This window comes from Panthera tigris, chromosome D2, assembly GCF_018350195.1.
Source record: "Panthera tigris isolate Pti1 chromosome D2, P.tigris_Pti1_mat1.1, whole genome shotgun sequence".
NCBI lineage: Eukaryota > Metazoa > Chordata > Mammalia > Carnivora > Felidae > Panthera > Panthera tigris.
In genome coordinates, this window is record NC_056670.1 from 7896558 (window position 1) to 7915605 (window position 19048).

Below are 19048 nucleotides of genomic sequence, written 5' to 3' on the forward strand. Positions count from 1 at the left end.
CTCATCCCAACGAGTGCCCTCCTTAATGCCCATCCCCCACTTAGCCCATCCCCCACCCAACACCCCTCCAGCAGCCTTCAGTTTGTTTTCTATATTTAAGACTCTTATGGTTTGCCTCCCTCTCTGTTTTTATCTTACTTTTCCTTCTCTTCCCTTATGTTTGAAGCTCTGTTGAGTTTCTCAAATTCCACATGAGTGAAGTCATATGACATCTGTCTTTCTCTGACTGATTCATTTCTTTTCGCATCCAAAGGAAAGACTCACAAGTTGTTAATACTGATCGCCTTAGAGAGGAAGTGAAGCTTCCTCTCACTATAGAATTTGGCTGCAATATTTTAAAAATAAAATGCATGCTGTCATTTCATAATCTCTTAATTCTTGTAATCGTCTCATGAATTCTTAAAAAGAATATGTTTGGTAACAATGGGTGCAGGGTTTATGATGATGCTTGCGAATTGTTCTGCTCTAAGCTCTTCATGCCTATTGATTTTTGTTGTCTTTGTTAGATTGCTGTGCCCATTTATGGAGCAGCTGGGTCAAAAGCCCCACCTCTACTCATGGGTGATTCAATTTCTTGTGAATCTGGCAGCTTTATCTATTAAAAACTTTATTTGCAGGTTCAGAGCATAATATCTTCCTGATGATTTGTTTCATGTGTTTCGGCCTTAATCTCTTCAGCCTGTTTCGTATAGTTCTTTTTTTTTTTTCTTTTTTTTCGTTTTTTTATTTTTATTTTTGGGACAGAGAGAGACAGAGCATGAATGGGGGAGGGGCAGAGAGAGAGGGAGACACAGAATCGGAAACAGGCTCCAGGCTCCGAGCCATCAGCCCAGAGCCTGACGCGGGGCTCGAACTCACGGACCGCGAGATCGTGACCTGGCTGAAGTCGGACGCTTAACCGACTGCGCCACCCAGGCGCCCCTCGTATAGTTCAACCCTAAATTTTAGTGTGTCTGAGCTTTCTTGTTCAGTATTTTCCAGATAAAAGTTCCCATCCTTTGCTCTGTACCAAGAGTCCTTTGACGTACATTTATGTCTTGAAAAGTACATGTAAGAAGCATATGATATTGTTGATAACCATTTCTGAAGCTTTAAATATGGGTTTAATTTTAATTTATCAAAATAATTAAAATAATTAGGTTACTACTGCTCTCTGACCATCAATTTTCTGTTACATTTTTCTTTTTGACTGTATTCTGTTGGATTAAGATACTTTCTTGTTTATTTGTTTTTCATCTACTGATTTAGGAATTATAAATCGTAATTCTCTATTTTTACACGTACCTATAAATGATTTTAAAAATCTGCTTAACCATCCATTTTTCTAACACACTTTTAAATATGTATCATTATCCTCATCCTAACCTAGACAAGAAATATACTGTAATTGATCCTTAATATCTCTCCTTTATTTCACTCTTTGAATTCTAGAAATTTCATTTTATCATTATTTTGATCTTTGTTTAAGTATACTGACACACAATAAACTGCACATAATATATACAATTTGTAAGTTTTGAAGTGTGTATGCATCCATGAAACCCTCCCTCCACTCAAATTTTCCTTGTGCCTTTTGTAAATTCTTCCCCCCCCCACCTCCTCACCTCTTTCCCTTCCAACTACTTGCTTACCGTACATTGGTGTGCTTTTTCTAGAATTTTATATAAATAGATTCATATAGCATGTAATCTGTTTTTTCCCGGCTTCTTTCACTCCATATAATTACTTTGAGACTCATGTATCCTGGACTTTGACTTGATAGCTCCTTCCTTTTGACTGTTAACTAGTATTTCTCTATGTGTGTATACCACAGTTTGTTATTATATTCACCTGTGACATATCACCTGTGAAATATTCAGCTGTGTGAAAGACCTCTGGGTTGTTTCAAGTTTTTGACAGTTACAGATAAAGCTGTAATGAACATTTTAATACATGCTTTTGTGTGGAAATGTGCCTTCATTTATCCTGAGGATATACTCAGGAACAGAACGGTCAGATGACACAGGAGGGGCATATTGAACTATTTAAGAAACTGTAAAACTCGTCTCCAGACTGGTTTGCGTTTCCATAAACAGTCTATGGGAGTTCCAGTTCCTCTACATGGATGCCGAAATTTGGAACTGGTAGGTCTTTTTAATTTCAGCTGTTGCAATACGTAGGCAGTAGTGTCTCATCATGGTTTCGATTTACATTTTCCTAATGGCAAGCGATTTTGAGCTTCTCTGTTCATGTGCGTATTTGCCATACACATTTCTTCTTTGTTGAACTATCTATTCCGATCTTTTGCCCACTTTTAAAAATTGGATTGTTCGTTTTCCTTTTGTGGCATTTTCAGTGTGCTTTATAGATCCTAGATCCAAGTCTGTTAGCAAACATGATTTGCAAACATTTTTCCCAACCTGTGACTTGTCTTTTCTTCTTAAGTGTCTTTTAAAAGGCAGTTTTAAATTTTGATGAAATCAATTTATCAATTTTTCCTTTTATGGATCACTGTTTTGTTACTTGTAGATAAAAACCCTTTGCTAATCCAAAACCGTATTTTTTAGCAATATTTTTTAAATTTAGGATCTACGTGTAAACCTATGATCCATTTTGAGCTAATATTTGTATATCATGTGACCTCTTGATTGAAATTCAGTTTTATATATGAATATATTTATTTTGGCACTATTTGTTGAAACAACGATTTTTTTTCTCTGAAATGTCTTTGCAACCTTGCAAAAACCAATTCTTCATAAAGGTGTGCAATTATTTCTGGACTCTCCTTCCTGTTCTGTTGATCAATTTGTTTATCATTATATCAATTCCACACTGTCTTGATTACTCTAGCTTTAAAATATATTTTGAAATCAACTCACGTGAGTCTTGAACTTGTTCTTTTTCAAAATTGTCTGGCTCTCCTAGTTCATTTGTGCTTTTCTGTATAAATTTTAGAGTTAGCTCGTCAAATGCTCCAAAAATGTGATTTTGACTGAGACTGTGTTGAATTTATAGATTAATTTGAAGATAATTACAAAATATTTCTTCTTGAAAATAATTCTTCATTGACTTAGGTGTTTTTTTAGTTTCTTGCTTTTTAAATAGTTTTTAGCATACAGCTCTTGGCCCTATTTATTTAAACCTAGAGTTAAGTATTTCCTGTTTTCTAGTATTATTGTAACTGTATTATTAAAAATATTTTCATTTGTTTCTGGCTGACATAGAGAAATACAGTTGATATCTTTGCATCCATGACCTTATTAAACCCAAATATTATTTCTAGCAACTTTTTTGGATAGGTTCTCTGGGATTTTTAATGATGACAATTATCTGGAAAGAGAGGCAACTTTGTATCTTTCTTTTCAACCTATAGGTCCTTTACTTTTTTTTTTTTTTTTTTCTTTCTATATTAAACTAGCAAGGACTTCCAGGATGAGGCTGATATAGGAGGTTAAAAAAGGCACCCTGTCTTGTTCCACGTCTCAGTAGGAAAACACCCTTTTTCACAATTAGGTATTCATACCTATGACTATTAACATCCACACCTATATCTAAAAATAAGACATACTTGTACATAAATTTTTTTAAGATTTAACTCTTAGACAAATTAAGTAAGCCAAGACTTAACCATTACCTTAAAACTTTGCAGGTGTAATATCTCATACAGATTTCAAGATATTGGTATACAAGGATGCCAAACCAGATCATTATACACTGGTAAAATTAGACTAATGGACTATATAAGTTGATAATCCACTTTAGCTTTACCTGACCACCGATTTTACTTTAAAATAAATATAATTTATTTTAAATAATATGCATTTAAATATATATACATTTTATAAATATTATATTTTATATAAGTAAATATAATATAATAATAAATTTATATATATAATTTATATATATTTATATATATTATTTATATATAAATAATTTATATATATAAATATAAAATATTATATTATATTATAAAATATTTTATAAAATATTATTATAAAATAATATATGTTTATTAAATATATATTTAATCTAGATTATGTATTGAATTATATACATTTTAATATATATTAATTACTTAAATAATATACATTTTATAAAATATAATATGTTTAAATACATTTTATTAGTTTGAGTTTTATTTGTTTTAATAGTATTCCATGCCTGTACACATAATTATTTTTGTAATTGAATTTGGTGCGGCTGGCCTTCCCAATTCTCAAGTACATTGATCTACATGAGAGGTAAGTGTGGATTTTTCCAACGTCCCTCAAGGACACTTAAATTTTAGTGGAGTTTTATCCTTTTTAGTAAATATAGAAGAGAAAGTCGAGATTCTCTCTATGCGGACAATAATTTCTCGATTTTCTGTTTGACTCATTTAGCGTCATTTCTTTGTGACACCTTCCTAAGGAAAAATGTAATTCCTGAGCTTGAAAAGAATAATTGCTTTATTTTATTCTTTAAAAGAATATTAGGCAATCTCTGGTGATCACAACGCGTTAGCATACATAACTGAAGGAGTTATGCTTTAAATATCAAACTCTATGGCTGGGTATTTTCAAGCAATAAAACTAGAATTGTTTGATAACAAAGAAATTAATAAATATCTCACTGAGTGTGCACTTGAACTCACTCTGGTGGCATTCCATTGTTCCCAGCAGAATATTTCAGAAAACGCATGCCAAGTCTTTAGAATTCTGTCAACTGAACTTCTGATTGCTTCAGTGCGTGTGACAACCCTTGGTTTCCCTTCACGTTTCTCTGGATGTATGGAGATTCCAGTCTCCTGATTTCCTCCAAGGCACAGAATTTCCGATCAAGTTGTTGTTAGCCTCCTACTTAAGAGCCTCAGACTCTTGAATCCTAACTCCCTCCGCTGTTGAACATTCCATGTGGCTTCTGTGATTTCGGCAATCTAAGCCAGCACTCATGATACTGGGGAGACTCATTAAATCATAAACAGAAGCAAGTTTATAAGCAGAGCTTGTAGATTGGTCTCTTACTTGCTTCGACCTGGAAAATCTCTTAGAAGTCATTGGCTGGCAAGTGAACCATTTATACCTGTTGGCTTTATACCGTCATGGAATCCTCCCTGATGCCTAGTTTTCTAAGGTAGTGTCAAAAATTCCTTAATACAGATGACTTCAGTGGAACGAGGGTCCAGATTTCCTCTCTCTCACCCATTTCTGCTCCCAACCAGGAAAACAAAAAGGTATACTTTTCAGAATGGCTAAATATTGTTCTAGTTGGAGCTATAAAATATTCATATTTGCTTTTTGATAATACTCATACCAGAAAAAAATGTTTCAGTTGCTAGAAACTTTATTTTGAGAGCATGAGCGGGAGAGGGGCAGAGAGAGAGACGGAAAGAGAGAATCCCATGCAGACTCCTCACCATCAGTACAGAGCCGGACACGGGGCTCGATCCCACCAACCGTGAGATCATGACCTGGGTCAAAACCAAGAGTCAGATGCTTAACCGACTGAGACACTCAGTTGCCCAAGAAATTTCATTTTGGTTATAAAAAATATGCTCCATAAATATGAAGTCACCGAAACTGTCATTCTGAAACAGTTGACTGCTACAAGGCTGAATTGTGTTCCCCCCAGATTCCTGTGTTGAAGTCCTAACCCCAGTACCTCAGACTGTGACTGTTTTTAGATGTAATCTGTAAAGAGGTAATTAAGTTAAGTGAAGTCCTTACAGGGGATGCTAATCTGGTATGACTGGGGTGCTTCTAGAAGAGGAAGTTTGGACACAGACGGTACAGAGGGAACATGTTGTCAAGACACGGGGAGAAGGTGGCCATCCGCAAGCCAAGGAGAGAGGCCTCAGAAGAAACTAGCCCTGCCCACACCTCGATGCAGAACTTCTATTTCTAACGTGTGAGCCCCCCAGCCTGTGGTACTTCGTAATGGCAGCAACAGTAAACGAATACAGTGACTTTTGCATGGGTGCTCTGGAGAACCCCCCGGGTCACCCAGAAGGCGAGCTATGTCTCTAACCTGTCTCTAACCCTCCTCCTAGGTCTTCCAGTCACTAACTACACACCCTCAGCCAAAGGAACCTCCCAGGGCTGGTTTTCTCATCTGTAAATGGGAGGTGATGCCTACTGGCTATCTCACGGATTGGCTCTAAAGATCATACATACTAATACAAGTAAAAGCACTTATAATATCCAAAGTGTTTCCTGAACCGAATGGCATCTTAATATTTTTAAAAATTTCTTAAGGTTTATTTATTTTTGATAGAGATACAGAGACTGAGCAGGGAGGGGCAGAGAGAGAAGAAGACCCGGAATCCGAAGCAGGCTCCAGGCTCTGAACTGTCAGCACAGAGCCCAATGTGAGTCTTGAGCTCAAGAACTGTGAGATCATGACCTGAGCCAAAGTCGGATGCTTAACCAACTGAGCCACCCCGGTGCCCCTTAACGTTTTTTAATCTGTGCCACCTACTCTGAGCATAGCATGACACGGCCAAAGACAACTTTGTTCTTACACCTCTGTCATATATTTAGACATTGATTCTGTCTATAAGTCCTTACTCAAAATATCCAAGTATCCTACTCCCCAAAATAGGATTTCATGATTCTGTCCTGACACCTCTCTCGGCCAATGCCTCCTCAGTTTCCTTTCTCTGCTATCTCCACTTGCCTCCATTGTGTTAAGGACCCTTCTAAACTCGTCTTACCCGAGCAGTGGAGGCAGGAGAGGAGGGTCAGGGACGAACCTCAGCAGGGTTAGGGCAGGAACTTACGTTCAGTCTAAGAGTAGATCAACACCCTTATCTCTAGACATAAGGATCAATTCAAGACCGATTAGCCACAATAGGAAAATAAGTACCAACCCAGACTGGTCTTTATCTAGAAATTTCAAAACACACCTCTCTTTGTTTCTTGGAGACAGCCAACAGAGCAGGTCCGGTTTGATTTTTGCTAATCTAGTGTATTGTTGCTTTAAAGATTAGGAGTAAAAATATTGTCTCTCCTCTAATCTCGGTCTGTGTGGAGGGCACCCAAGTTTGCCGGGAGTAGTGGGGCTACTCTGGCAGGGAACTTTACATTGGCTGACGCACAAGTGGCCTTTTTTTCTAGAAGCTATACATTTTGACACCAACCCACTTTCACTAATAATAAAAAATAACATAAATAAAACACACAGTCTCTTCTAGCGAAGCGGTGTTTTGCAAAGACCCAGTGTTGCTTCTAAGTGCGAATACGTGTGAAAATTCTTTCTTTCTGTTCATTTAGCCTAAACCTCCACAGTACCATGTGGCGGACCAATGTGCTGTCGATGGGAAGAAGTCCCACATCTGACCCAAAAGATGTCAGCAGCTTACTGCATGCAAGCCCTAACCTCATTCACCTTCTGTCTTTACCTCCTACAATCAATTGGAGTTGACCTGGGAACTTGGAGCGTTTCAGAACATTAGCTACAAAATTCACAAAATCATGGACACAATAAAGAAAACCTTACTAGATGCAAAGCTCTGTATTTGTTTTTAACTTGACGATGGAATTGTTTTTCCTTAATGCTGTTGTTTGTTTTTCATGTTCTTTCACAGTGGTTCTTAAGTTTCACTGTAACATTTTCGTTCTATGAACTAGTTACAGCAATAATTGTTACTATATTTAGTAAGGATGCCATTTTTTTTAATGCTGACATTGAATTCAGAATACTGGTAAAATAACCTATTGCATCGTATTTGTTTTACCTACAGGGAATCCTTCGGTCATTGTAAATATTCTTTCTTCTGCTTTTCATTGCCATTCAGTCTCATTCAACATGCATTTAGTGAGCACTTTTGAATTGTTATATGCAGGGTTATTAGACATGAGCTAGTGGCGATGATTCTCAACCTTTCTACTGGTGAAGGATAAATTTGAGAATTTAATGGAAGTTATGGAGACACTCGCCTTAGCAATGCACAGACGTAAATATACACGTATTTACGTGGGCTCCAGGTTATGAACATCTGTCTCTTATAATGTCAGTGTCAACCATTCAGTGTAATGTGATTTCTAAGGGGAGGTTTCTAGGTTTCTAAGAGGAGTTGTAAAGACAATGTTATCACCCCCAAGTGATAAAGACGCTTTGGAATTTTATGAGAACAGTCATTATATAAACTCTTTTCCTAAGCACCACGAGTTGCCTCATGTATTTGTGAAATGATGCAGGAAATAAGCTAATTCCGTTAATATCTAAACTACTAAGCACCTGCTGAGTGAAAAGCCCTTCACCACATTCTGTAGTGATATAAATATGTATTCTAATGAAGTTCATCTTCTTGAGTTAATAGGGCATGCTCTGGAGTCATTAAGAAGCAACACAAACAACAGAGACATATGGGCCAAAACGAGTTTTACTGTCACCAAAGTACAATGGGAAGTCATAAGAGAAAGAGAGATCCATCGGGGCTGGGAATTTTAGGAACACTCCACTCCCTGGAACAGAAGAGTTCTCTAAGAATGCCTACTCCACGGATGAGATACATTCCTCTCTGTCTGAAATTCTCAGGACACTGAGAGCCACGGCAGCTTTTCAAGCCCAAAGGTGATACCATGGAGCTTGCGGTTTAGAACTCAGACTGGGTAACGGTTTGGTGATGCATTGAATAACGGAAGATTCGAATCTAGAAGACAATTGACAGCAGAAATCTTAAGTAAGATGTAGTAAAGCCCTAGACCAGGACGATGGAATGAGGAATGAAAATAGATGAACAGCAAAAAAACAAACAAACAAACAAGAAAAACCGATGTCTCAAAGACAAAAATAGTAGGACTTGGGGACTGAATTTAAAGACAAGGAGTAGGTGACTTTATAAAACGTGATTCCAGTTTTTTTAATATATGCATCTATGAAAATATTCCCGTTCGCTGTCAAATTAGAAAAAATAGAAAGGGAGATAGGACAAGTAACATTATCAATAGTCTTGACTCCCAAGAGGTCGTGGTTCAGCTGGACCAGATGTATTCTTAATATACGAACTTCAGGGAATCTGCACGAACCCTCAAGAATTATAGGCAAAATTTTGTGTGCGCTCGTATGTAACGCATTGCTGGGGAGAGGGTCCAGAACTTTCATCAGGTTTTTCAAGTGTGAACAAGAAAAGCGCCATGCAGCCTCGCCCACCCTAACAAGGAAGCACCACTCCCCTTGGGTCTGGTCCAACTGGTTTCATACATGTCAACTAGCTCAAACCAGACCGGTCGCCTCAGACTTAATTCTGGATTCAAAACTGAGCTACAATATGTGTGTGAGACTTCAGTTACTACCTTGAAAACCCTTTGGAGCTGGAAAGATCAGGATTAAGAATAGTTGGCAGTGAACGTGGGAGGAAGCCGAGAAGCATACTCTAGGGGGTGAGAGAATTGGAAATATCTGTGGGAGGACAGATGTTTCCAGAACAAGTCATTTCCCATTCGACTGCATTCCATTTAAACGTCAGAGTAAAGTGGAAGCTCTCGGACTTTGGGATCCAACAAATAATCAGCAGAAGTGTGAAGGAATCATGAACCACATTCTTCCCTCACCTCTCCCAGCTTGTCACAATAAACAGAAGAACAATAGCTCAGAATATGAGGGAGGACTATGGCTCCTTTCTAGAATGTGAGCAGTCAATGGACTTGAATAGAATCCTGAGACAAGCCCACATTTGATTAATGATACAGGTGGCATTGAGTCCAGTGGGAGGGTGGCTGAGGCAGTGAGGCATCCGTACAGAAAAAAAAATTAACATCGGCCCCTCCTCTCTCCAAATAGAAAAATTAAATGAACGTGGATCCCAAACCTGAATGTAAAAGGTAAAACAATAAAGTTTTTAGAGAAACACATAATTTCATGATCTCGGTGTAGGCAAAGATTTCTTACACGTGGTTCAAAAAGTACCATAAAAGAATTGAGAAATTAGATCTCCTTAAAATGAATGCCCTTTTCCCCAAATGGTACCATTCAGAGACTGTAAAAAAGCAAACCCCTGAGAAGCTAGGAGAAAATATTCATGACATGTTGCATCTAACCGATACCCAAAATACAGAGAGCATTCCCACAAATCAATAATAAAAGGAGAGAATTCAATTAAATCGACCAAAAAAGATTGACTCGGGAACCTCACAAGAGGATCAAAACACCCAGTAAGTCTACCAGCACGTCTGTCGTTATTAATCAGGGAAAGGAAATTAAAACCAAAATGAGATATTTCATACCTACCAGAATGTCTAACAAGCAGACTGTGGTAAGTATTGGGGAGCCTACAGAAAACCTGGAACTCTCATTTATCGCTGGAGGAGGTGTAAGTTGACATAACTCTTTGGAAAACTGCGTGTCAAGATCCAATTAAGTTAAATGTGCACATATCCTAATGACACAGTAATTCTATCCCTAAGAAGGGACACAGTAAAAATGGAAATGTATGTCCATCAAAAGCCATGTACAGTAACTTCATTCGTAAGTGCCGATAAACCAGAAACTCAAATATCTACCAACAGGAGAGCGAACGGGTTGAGGTAAATTCATACAATCGAAAGCTATAGAATTAGAAAAAGAACACACTAGTCATACATGAGGCAACAACGGATGAAGCTCACAGAAATGATGTCGGAGAAAAGAAGCAAGACACAAAGAAGATACGCACTGTGAAATGCCACTGATAAGGAGTTTAAGAATGGGTAAATTGAACCCACAGCTGGATAAGTCAGAAAATCACTTACTTCCTGAGAGGGAGGGAGATGAGCACCTCCAAGGAGATCCTTATGGAATTTTGGAAACGTTCCATATCTTGACCTGGATGGTGGTTACTCCATTATGTACACGTACACAGAGTAATCAAATGTGTACCTAAGATGTGTATACTTTACCGTATGTGTATTATGGTTCAATCAAAATAAATTTAAGAACACTACATACCTTTCATCACACTTGATCCCTTATAACACTGAAACCAGTTAGCCACATTTCTTCACAACAATCTCCTCAAGGGGCCTAAATTTGTCGGTTTTCAATCCCACCTAGCTGCTCTTTGGCAATTCCCCTTTGCTAGGGACCTTTGGTCTCGCGGTACTGTGGTGCCTCAGAGCTCAATCTGGGACCATTTTCTCTTCTCTGTCGGCAATCTCTCCCTGGGCCGGTGGTTTTCAGCTCTCACAAATGCATCAGAATTAACCTGAAGCTTTTTAAAAAATGTAATCCCAAGGTCTAGTTACCCCCCTACGCTTCTGATTCATTTGATTGGGGCTGGAGCCTGGCCATCTGTATTTAAAAGTTTCCCCGGGGCACCTGGGTGGCTCAATCGGTTAAGCGACCGACTCTTGGTTTTGGCTCAGGTCGTGATCTCACAGTCATGAGATCAATCCCCACGTTGGGCTCCATGGTGAGTGTGGAGCCTGCTTATGATTCTCTCTCCTTCTGCCCCTCACCTCTGCTTGTGCTCTGTCTCCCTGTCTCTCTAAAAATTTATATATATATAAAACCAAAGTTTCCCAGATGATGCCGGTATGTTACCAAAATTGAAAGCCACTTGTCTAGGTGACCCCACCTGTAGGTACCATCTGTATATTAATCACATCCACATTTATGTCTCCAATACAGGTGCTTCTTGAACTCCAGTCTCATATGGAAAACTGCCTACTTTTAATTATCATCTACAGGCCAATTATATAAAAAAATGGATGTATTGGCCTCCCACCTTCAACCCTCAACTGTCCCTTCCTTATACTCCCATCTGTGTAGCTGTCACAGTCAGTGCAAGGACCTTTGATCACCTCGTTTTCTCTCTTACCTTCACCCTGACTCCTGCTGAATCTGATGCGTTGGCAAATTCTGTGACACTAACATCCAGAAAGTATCTTGCATCAGTTTTCTTACCTTCTCCACCCCTCTGATCAAGGACTCTATCGTCTCTCAACTGGAGCACTGCAAAAGCTCCTAACTGGTGTTCTTGTTCTCATTCTTGCCTCCTTTTTTTTTTTTTTTTACACAGCTCCCAGGTTGATTGTTAAAATCATGTAACAAGTGAAGGCACTCCCCTGCTCAAAATGCTTCAACTTGTAAAATAAAATCGGAGTTTTTTTTTATCATGGGCTAAAGGAACCAAATGGACAGGTCCTGTCTCTCCCCTTTGTTCATCAGACCCCTGCCACGTGGTGTCCCTCCAAGTGACAAGTCATCTTGTACTTCATGGTCTTTGAACTTGCTCTTACCTTTGCCCAGAAGGCTTTTTCATGGACTCCTCACAAAGCTGGTTCCTTCTTTTTTTTTAATGTTTATTTATTTTTGAGAGAGAGAAAGAGAGCGCAAGCAGAGGAGGGGCAGAGAGAGAAGGAGACACAGAATCCAAAGCGGGCTCCAGGCTCTGAGCTGTCAGCACAAGAGCCAGATGCGGGGCTCGAACTCATGAACCATGAGATCATGACCTGGGCTGAAATCAAGAGTTGGATGCTTAACTCACTGAGTCACCCAGGCACTCCTTAAAGGATCATTTACTAAGTATTTGTGCTATGCCTGGTGCTATGTAGAGTGCATAGATTATTTTATATAATTTTTATACAAATCATCTGAGAAGTAGGCACTGCCATCTTGATTTTACAAATGAGAGGCTGAAACCGATGTAAACTCATCCAGACAACAAGTGACCGTGCAAGAATTTGAGCGTAGTCAGTTTGACCCTAGAGCCATGCATTTAGACATATGGTATCCTACCCTCTGTCCAGAAACAAGCGTAAGACATTCCCACAGCATAAAGGAACCACACCTCCAGGCTGGTGTCCCCTATGGATCCTATCTTTCTTCAGGAAGGCCAACACAAAACGCCATTGAAAACATGATCCTATATTTACTTCTCTAACTCTTTACGTTTTCCAAAGCATTTGCTTGTGAATTATCTCCTTTGATCTCTATTCATGGGTTCATTCATTTATCTATCTGTTATTTCCTTCATCAAACACAATCTGGACAGCAAAACAGCTTATATTTAAAATATGGAAAGTACCAGGGCAGGGGTACCAGTAAAGACCCAGAGCAATGAGGGGAGGAGACTAACTCTGCAGGGAGATCCGGATGTCACCATGCAAGTGACATTTGAAGTGAATCCTGAATCTTGAGGAAAAGATACCAAGCAACAAAAGGAAATCAGAGCATTTATGTGACAAACCTACTAGGTAGCTGGGCAGGTATTGTTATTATACAACTTATTACATAAACTAAGACCCAGTGAATAAGTGATGTGCTTTGAATCACCCAACATATGTTTATAGGTACAACAATTCCTCCTTCCCTTGATCTCTTCTCTCAACATTACGGTCTTATTCAAAGATGATTTCCACACCAGATTCGTGTTTTCCTTTGTCCTCGCTAAAGACTCAAGCATTACTTGCATCAAAGGTGTCTGATAATGACTATCGCAAACATCATGGAGTCAGGGTGATTTCCATGGAATGATTTGCACAACTCTTAAATTATGTCTTTCCTTTCAGCAGCTTATAAATGGCTTTCTATTACAGTTACTAAAATTTCTTACCATCAGCCTAAAAAATTAGATAGTAATATTTTAATACATATGTATTTTCCCAATGTATATTTAAACATCCTCTTCTACAGTAGAATGTGCATTAAATTAATCATATTTCTTTATACCCATCAGGTAGTTTACTATTACAAAATGCATATGGTACGCTTATGCATAAGTGTATACAGACGATTTGGCAATTCATGTTCTTTCTTTGATCATTTTTTCATCAAATACTTGCAGATCATGTACTTTGTTCCAGGCAATGGGCAGGTACTGAGGACAGAGCAGGGATTGAAGAAGCTGGAGCCACTACAGTTAAGGAGTGTGTGTGTGTGTGTGTGTGTGTGTGTGTGTGTGTGTGTGTTGTGTCCAGGGAAAGAGATCTAACAAAGAGCCTATGAATCAAAAAGTCCTATAAAAGGGATAACCACAGGGTCTGTTGTAATGCCTCAAAAGTACCAAGCCCAATATGGAGACATGATAAACAGTGTCAGGCTGTTGTTCCTCAGGGAAATAAAGGCTGAACTAAGACCTGTGTGTACATGGACAGTTTCAAGAGAAAAAGGACGGTAAGGAGGGTGAGAGAGGTTAGGGGGGAACTGTTAACATTACGAAAAGCATCATGTTTCCTCATGGACCTAAGCACACGCTGCACACTGAAAACTAACTCCCTTTTACTAGTTTATATGACTACCACAGTTACCCCGAACTAATCAGAATTTAAGGTACTGATAAAGAAGGAAGAGTGTGCTTGGCCATTTGGCTGCATTAAAGAGATCACAGATCTCTTTAAAAGACTACTAGTATTTATATATGCCCAGACACTGTCTCCAAATCCTTTTCAATTACAGTAAAAGACCAAGGGAAAACATCCTGAATTCTCTTGTTTAAATCTATACAAACAATGACATGAAAGATACGGTTAATCTGCTTCCCACCTGCTGGCGAAGTAAATTCAGCTCCTGTTAGCTTTTGGTTAGCTACCAAAACCTTCCTCTTCTTTATCAATCCTTCCTTCCGTGTTGACCCTTATGAGAATGTGCCACTCTTCGCCTTTCAAAAATCCCCTCTTGTCAATGACAATCAACCAGAGTTGAGCAAAGCTGAGATATTAGAAACATCAAAATATGCAAGTGTGTGTGGTATTTGCTAGACCCTAACTTTTTCCTAGTTTATTCAAACCGAGCGAATGCAGTTAGTTGTGTTACAATGTGTGGCGAAAAGCTGCCGTTTGATAGCTTGCCTTTGCGTTCTTTTCAGCAATAATTATTTTTTCACCATTTCTACTAACAATTTAAGTACTACTAAAAAAAAAAGGAGTGATTCCTAAAGTTAAATTGCAAACTATTTTAAGATGTCAAAATAGGATTCTCTTCTTCTCACACTATAAGCTACAGGTGCTCATGGTGTTTGCAAAGGATCAACTGTATTTTTAAATATTAATATTTTAATTCCACAAGTCATTTATTAACACAATGACACTGTTCAAACTCCAACTAATGATTTTATATAAGGAAAATGACACCACCCATATGTTCTTAAAGCGCAGCGGCTGGGTTTTCTCTACAAGCTGTATCATTATCTGCAGAGTTAGAGACCCTAGGCAAAGACCATAATAAAACACTAATCCCTGCTGATTACATTCTTTTGCAGGAGGTTTTGTAAATATCCAGTCAGAATAATTTATGTGCTATATTTTTAAAGAACAAGAGGAGATCTTTCATCATCTCAGGCCCCATTATCGGAGCCACACTACATAATCACTTGCTTTATACCTTTGGTCCAAAACTTTCTATATGTTTAAGCTATCAAGAATCATTTTTACTGTTTTCTAAATCACTTCTAGTCATAACTCCTTTGACCAATATTTGTGCCTGTTAGAAATTAAAGGTGTGAACTCAAAATATTATGTGAAAATGAATACAGTATTTGATTTTTAGGTTTGTCCTTTGATAATTAGATGATGTCCAGATAGTAAGGATTATGGAAATTTAATCAGTGGCTGAGTAATTCTGGCCATTATTGAAAGTTTTGTATATAAGAAGTAAATGCAACGTAGAGCAAATTACTAAACATCAAGAGAAACAGAATCTTGTTTCTGAGGAGACGGTGAGTATAACTTCTGTTGGGCAAAATTCATGTTTGAATTATTGGACTCATTTTCCCTATAACGCAACTCTTGCATTTATTAAAAGCTTGGGTGTTTATCGAGTATTCATCTATATTAATGTGTCTATTTAAGTTAGGGCTCACTCTTCTAAGATCTCATTTCTTTTGTCTTTGATTTTTTATTTATATGTGAAATTATTAATTACTAGCTGGCAGATTTGTTTATTAATTCAAGATTTTTATAGCAAGGGCCTAGTGTGTAGTCTCTCTTATGCTTCCTTTTGAGAAGCAAAAATCAGTCCTCTAGTATCATATGAACTAGCTGTATTAACATGCTGTATCGAATAATTTCATCCAGGTTCTGTTGAATCAACCTGTATTAACACCATTGCTAAATTTCAGAGGCTACTAGTGGAGAACATAATCTTTGGAGACAGACTGCCCAGTCTCAACCTTGGGGTCAATTGCTTTCAACACACCCGTTGGGAAAGCCCTTGTTTAGTCTTGCCTTCCTCTTCCACAAAATGGGGACTAAAATGCTATCTACTCCCTAAGGTTATCATGGGAGTCAAATGGGATGACAATAATACTAACTGTATTTATTCAGCGTTAACTACACGCCTAACACGTTATGAAGAGCTTTCCTTTCATTATCTTCATGAATTTTGGTAATAGCTTTGGGACAGACACGATGGCCAGTTCTATTTTCTAGAAGAGGAAACCATCCCAGAGAAGGTAACTGACTTGCACATGCGCTATGTTGGACACACTGCCCAGCACATAGTGAGCCCTCTGCAAATGTTAGCTACTCCTTTTGCCCTACAGCTTGTCGATGAGCACACTTATTCTACCCCTGAACATCTTTGAGCCCATGTGTATGACTGGGTGGTTGGGACATCCTATAACTTAAACCATAGGTTAACTGTCCTCACTGTGCAGTGGCAAATTACTTACTGAGGCAATAGATGGTAAAAAAAAAAAAAAAATTGTGGGTTCTTGAAAGAGCTGATCAAACCCTTCTGGTTTGAATGTTAAAACACTGCTGGTTGCTCTCTATGTAGGAGTTTGTCCCTTTCTAAAATACCATTGTAAAGGCACAGTTAAAAATCCATTTTTAAGAGGCACTATTATATCTCATCCTACGCTAAGTAAGTGGTCAAACTTTTAGACCAGAGGCTCAGATTTAGGTCTTGAGAGTTCCTGTCTGGCTTTAGTGGTAAGTCGAGAACTACGGTAAGTGTTGTACATGAATTACGACAAATGGTTATACTGCCTGTGTTGAAATATCAGCAACTGATAAAACACCACTTTTCAAAGAATCTCACTTGAATCCAGTCATCCAAATCACACAAAGCTCTTCACTATATGGAATTAAAACCTTGTAAGTGAGACTTCCAAATATTGCTCCTAGAACGCAGTACTTTCTTCTTCTTCTTTTTTAATTTTAGAGAGAGAGAACATGAGAGCAGGGGAGAGGGGCAGAAGGAGAGAGAGAGAAAGAGAGAGAGAGAATCCTAAGCAGGCTCCACACTCAGTGCAGAACCCAAGGCAGGGCTCAATCCCACGACCCTGGGATCATGACTTGAGCCAAAATCAAGAGTCAGACACCCAATCAACTGAGCCACCCAGATGCCCCGCACACAGTGGTTTCTTACTAAATATTTATTGCGTGATTTATATCTGGCACACTACCAATGAATTGATTTAAAACTGTCCTCCACATGGCATCTCTTCAAATATTTGAGAACAAATATCTTTTCTCCCTTGAGACTTTTTCACCAGCTTGATAGATTAGATCTGAAGATTCTAACTTGTAGTTGGTGATTGCAAGACAGAAGGGAGTTTAGATGTTCTAGGTCTAATGTCAAATAGTTTATCTGTGCTGAGAAATAAGTGATAATTGCCATCACAAGATCAGAAAAGTAGGGGGCTATCACAAAGTGGTCATTTGGAAAAGTTTATAAATTGCATTTTCAATCAAAATGTAAAAATCAAAAAGAGCACCAATTCAATTTTAATAAGTTTGAGTATGTAGGCAATTCCTTATTGTCCAAGAGAAAATGCTGACCAGGTGCCCCAAGGACCACTTGTTAACAAGCAAGGCTGATACATTTTTAGTTGGGCAACCCAGTTTTTCGAGGAAACTCAGAATAAGAACATTCATTCATTTTACAGCAAGCCCATTTTGTCATGGAGCTCTCTTGCTTTATAACTGCAAGAAGCCTAACAATGTCGGTGTTCTATTTTTACTTTTTAAATGATACATTTTAAATTTTATAAATGGCACTACATAGCCTAATATGTACTAAACGAACTGTGTTCTATGCCTTGTTTTTACAATCCATCTGAGATAACTTTTCAAATAAATACGCATGTATCTCCTTCCTTTTCCTCTTTGGGGGGAGAGAATGTTATAGTATTTCTTCTTTTTATTTTTTAATTTAAATATGATTGATATATAACATTATATCAGTTTCAAGCATACATTAATGATTCAATATTCCTGTATATTGCCAAGTGATTGCAACAATAAGTCAGGTTAACATCCATCACGATACATCATTACAGATTTATTTTTTATTGTGATGAAAGTTTTTAAGGCCTACTCTCTTAGCAACTTTAAAGAAGACAATACAATATTACTATTAACTATAATCTCCATGCTGTACATTATATCCCCAGGACTTAATGATTTTATAGCTGTGAGTTTGAACTTTAAAAAAAAAATTTATGTTTATTTATTTTTGAGAGAGAGAGAGAGAGAGAGAGAGACAGAGTGCAAGCAAGGGAGGGGCAGAGAGAGAGGGAGACACAGAATCGGAAGCAGGCTCCAGGCTCTGAGCCATCAGCCATCAGCCCAGAGCCCGACTCACGGACCGCGAGATCATGACCTGAGTCGAAGTCGGACGCTTAACCAACTGAGCCACCCAGGCGCCCCTTCTTTGTGGTTTTGAATTGCATCTCACTTTTTTCTTTGAGCAATATGCATGACATTCTGTTTTTACAACAATTTATAAGATTATTATGTTCTCTACTGATAGGCATTTAGGTCATTCCCAATCTTCCCCATTATAAACAGTGTTGTAGTGAACTTTCTCGTCCATATGGTTTTAGACACATTCGTGATTACAGCTGAGTTAAAATCTAAATGTAGAACAGAAGGGTTAAATTTTCAGGAATATTGCCAGCTTCCTCTTGAAAGACCTCGCAAAAGCTTATACTCCTACAAACAGCATTTAAGTGTCTGTTTCACCCAACTTTGCCATCATTATGAATTATCAGACTTTGTTTGATAGGTGTTATAACATGATAGTTTTAATTTACATTTCATTAATTATAATGTAATTGAAAATATTTGCAAATGTGTTTAAGTTGTAGAGTTTTAGGCCACTTTTCTCTCCAGGAAAACTTTTTCATGTGCTAAACCAATAGTTAATGGTTTGCTGGGTTTTT